The sequence below is a fragment of the Microtus pennsylvanicus genome, chromosome 4 (assembly GCF_037038515.1).
Source record: "Microtus pennsylvanicus isolate mMicPen1 chromosome 4, mMicPen1.hap1, whole genome shotgun sequence".
In the NCBI taxonomy this organism is placed as follows: domain Eukaryota; kingdom Metazoa; phylum Chordata; class Mammalia; order Rodentia; family Cricetidae; genus Microtus; species Microtus pennsylvanicus.
In genome coordinates, this window is record NC_134582.1 from 72,131,097 (window position 1) to 72,135,361 (window position 4,265).

At 44.6% G+C, this 4,265-nt stretch overlaps 1 pseudogene; it reads left to right on the forward strand.

The window, feature by feature from the left end:
• Positions 1-459: 459 nt before the first annotated feature.
• On the forward strand, positions 460-1,461 carry LOC142848546 (chromatin target of PRMT1 protein pseudogene; annotated as a pseudogene).
• Positions 1,462-4,265: the final 2,804 nt, after the last annotated feature.

The following is a 4,265-nucleotide window of genomic DNA, read 5'->3' on the forward strand; positions in this document are numbered from 1 at the left end:
CAATAGTATTTTAATAAATAAAGATTAGCTAAAGATCTGAGAGTAAAAGAGTGCCATGGATCAGCCTAATGAGCGGATTTGAAACACACACCTTTAATCCCAGTAGCCACACCCTAACACACACTCTAATCCCATTGGTCCCACCCCTAGAGGAGAATATAAAAAGGCATGGAGACCCCTCTCAGACACAGTCTCATTGTGAGATTCCTGGATTGGCAGCACGGACTAGCACAAAGGAAAGGAAGGAGAGGGTGGGCCGGACAAGCAGAAGTGTCGGTGGACTAGATAGCCACGCGACCAGGAGTGAGCTTCGCATCATACCCTTTAGGCAAGCACCTAACCCAAGCACCCAGCAAATAAACCCGAGTGGTTCTTGTCAGCTCAGATTCAGCAAACATGGCGGCAGCGTCCGCGAGAGGAGACCTGAGGTCCATCTCCTTTGATTCTCAGGACCTGAAGATGGATGCACAGTCAGGGGGGGAAGTGGTGCTAATAAGAACCCCCAAGTTGTCTCTAAATGAGCGCTTTACTAGTCTGCTGGAGAACAAACAGTCCACGCCAGCGACTATTCGGGCTTCGCTGCAGCAGCAGCTGCAAGGCAGCGCCAGAAACAGAAGACTGGCCCAGCAGATGGAGAATAGACCCTCCGTCCAGGCAGCATTAAAACTTAAGCAGCGCCTGGATAACAAGAGGAACATCCAGGCTCCCTTAGGCCTACCCAGAGGTGACCTGTCCAGGGGAGCGATTGGAGTACAAGGCCTACCCAAAATCCAGGGAGGCTTTCGCCAAGGACGAGGAAGTGGAAGAGGAAGAGGAAGGGGAGGACTACGTGGGGGACTTGCCACCAGAAGCCTGCCAAGGGGCGGGTTGTCATTCCAAGGTCGAAGCCCGCTCCTCCGAAGTTACCAAGACTTTGCTGCCCCACAAATGGACTCAAGAGGTGGTGCTGTTCCAGGTCGTGGAGGTCCTGGGAGAAGGGGCCGAGGGCATGCAGCTAGAGGTGGTGGTGGAATCGGTGGTAGAGGTCTGGCTGTGATAGGTTGGGGAAGAGGGAACTTTGGATGCCGTGATGGAGGCAGAGGTGCCCGCACTCGCCCTGCATTGACCAAGGAGCAGCTGGACAAAGAACTGGATGCATACATGTCCAACACTAGAGCACGCCTGGATGATGAGGTGGATGCCTACATGGCAGAGGCAGATTCTGAAACTGAAGCCTGCCTGGATGCTGAGTTCGATGCCTACATGGCAGAGGCAGATTCAGAAACTGAAGCCTGCCTGGATGCTGAGTTCGATGCCTACATGGCAGAGGAGGATTCAGAAACTGAAGCCTGCCTGGATGCTGAGTTGGATGTCTACATGGCAGAGGCAGATTCTGAAACTGAAGCCTGCCTGGATGCTGAGTTGGATGTCTACATGGTAGAGGCAGATTCAGAAACTGAAGGCTGCCTGCCTGCCTCTTAGACTCTCTGGAAATCACCACAGGTGTGCCTATGAAGAAATAGCCTTGAGCACCCATGAGAAGGACTCTGACTGAGGCCGAAAGGACTCACACCGTGGGTTGTGGACTCCCTTGCCACCAATGGGTGCCTTTCGTCTGTTCTGTTCACCTTTCGATGCTCTGTGAAATGAACCCCATTTTCCTTGATTCGGCTGAGTTTGTTTTGTTGTTTATCCAGTCACCCAGTCTTGGGTTTAAGCAGGAATGTGTGGGCCCTGTGAGGAGAACTTTTTTCCAGTCTCTGCCTCACCTGCTGTATACGCCGATAGTTTAATATTTCTTCTAATCACCTTTATGATCCCAGAAAGAGTTCCCAGAAGCAGCCAGAGTTCTCACTGATGTGAGCTCTCTGGGTTAGAGTTCTACACCTTCCTTAAGAACTGTGTGCTCACAGCTAAACTGAAGGTGTTTTTGCTTTGTTGATGGTGAAGGGGGTAATTTGGAAATGTTGATAGTGCTCCTGGGTCAGGAACGGCCTACACGTTGTAGCCACTTTGATTTAGTATTTGACATTGCATAGGACATGCTGAGCTGGATGTGTAGAATTTCCACCCTAAAATAACATTTTTTAACTTATCTGGCCTTTGTGTCATTTCCAAGAGATTTTTCACATTTAGCAAAAGAGAAACCATTTGTGGTCGCCAAAGGAGAAGCTTTACAACCTAACTGCAGACATGCAGCTACCTATGTCCAGAACCAGTCTTGGTTCAATCTACAAAAATCGCTTATATTTTTAACGTCTTGAAGGTTTAATTTTAACAATAATATTAGCTGTTCAGTTTCAGTGGAATCCATTTATCTGGCTCGTTATAAGAAACTGTTGTCTCATTCAAAAAAATTTTCAGCACCCAATCATTAGGAAGTAGCCTAGAAAACTATGCATATTTCTCCCCTCCACCCAAAAATGGATTATGAATGTTGGTTTCTATGTAATGTGTTAGTTACAATCTATTATGGATAATGCTTAGGGAAAATCTAAACAAAGCATCTTTGGTTAGATCCAAAGGTTTTGTTTTGAAAAACAAAGCCTGGGCGTTGGTGGCAATCAATTTAATCCCTACACTTGGGAGGCAGAAGCAGGCTGGTCTTAATGAGTTCAAGGTCAGCCTGGTCTACAGAGCAAGTTTCCAGACAGGTTCTATTGCTACTCAGAAACCCTGGCTCAAAAACCCACAATGGTGAAATAGAAGGAGACAGAGACAGAGAGAAGAGAGGTAAAATGAAAAAAAATAAAAAAGATTATTGATCCAGTTTTTAGCACCTATTTCTTTTAAGTGTTTTGCATTGGTTTAGTATTGTATACTGTATACAAATTTTGTATATTGATACAAATTTGTGGTCAATTTTAGTAAAACATGCTCTACATACATTTCCATTCTTGTCTGAGCTATTGTACCTCTACAGCTCATTTAATATAAATTAATATAAATTTCTAGACTTTGAAAATTCTTATGATCAATTAACTGTTTAATATAATAAAGAAATATAGGTTAGTAGTTAATCATCTAGTACAATTGAACTCATAGTCATACTAGGTATATTTTCAAGATGAAACAAAGATATAATTTAGAAGGATAGGTCATTTTCAAACACTTCAGAGATCTACAGAATATGGCAATTAAAATGTTTTAATAACCTTGGTTGTTCTCTGATGTGGGAAGGTCATATGTCTATCTGTTGCTTTCATTGAATAATTAATAAAGAAACTGCTTGGCCTGAAAGGTCAGACGTAGGTGGGAGGAGTAGACAGAACAGAATGCTGGGAAGAAGGGAAGTGAGCCTGACCCCATGCCTCTCCTCTCCAGGGCAGCCGCCATGGAGCCAGCTGCCAGGTCAGACGTGCTGAATCTTTCCCAGTAAGCCACCACATGTTGGTGCAACACAGATTATTAGAAATGGGTTAATCAAGATGGGAGATTAGGTAATAAGAGGCTAGAACTATCGGTCCAAGCACTGTTTACAAGAATACAGTTTGTGTGTTGTTATTTCGGGGCATAAGCTGGCCAGGCGGCTGGGAGCAAGGCGGCAGGCTCACAGCCCAGAGTTCCTTGTATACTTCTCTTTGTGACAATGAGACATGTCTGCTTCTTGCCTCCGCAATCTTCTTCTGAGAAGATAATGGACATGGAAGAAACTGCACATGGAGTTTACTTTCTCTGTGGCAAAAAGGAAGCCATCGGGCAAAAAATGCCCTTGTCTCAACTGCCTACATGACATTGTCCTAAAGACAAGCAGGACACAGAATATCCTCCCTCAAAGAAAAGCCTGTCGAATATGCTAGGCCTGAAGGCTGAAGATGGATGCCCCGATGCTACCAGAAACTCGGTTTGGGTTACTGTACGGGCAGACAGTCGTTTTCTGTCATTGCATGGTTTGGAAGTCGCCTGCTTGCACCTCCTGCTTACTCAGTTCCTGTTATTTCCTTCTTGGGTCTCTGAGGGAGTTGAGGATTTGATAGCTACAGCTCTAGTTTTCCAGAAAAAGAAAGCAAATTACGATAGAAAATCAATTAGGGAGAAAACTTTGAACCCAATTAGATAGGATAGAGGTGAAATCTTTCTCTGAATTTGTCAAACACAATTGGATGGGGCATTGTTGATGTATTTATTGCCTGTACTTATTGTATATGCTCATATTGGTTATAGCCTTCTCTTTTCTCTTAGATAGAAAGTGGGAAAATAGTGACATTTCAATAGTATTTTAATAAATAAAGATTAGCTAAAGATCTGAGAGTAAAAGAGTGCCATGGATCAGCCTAATGAGCGGA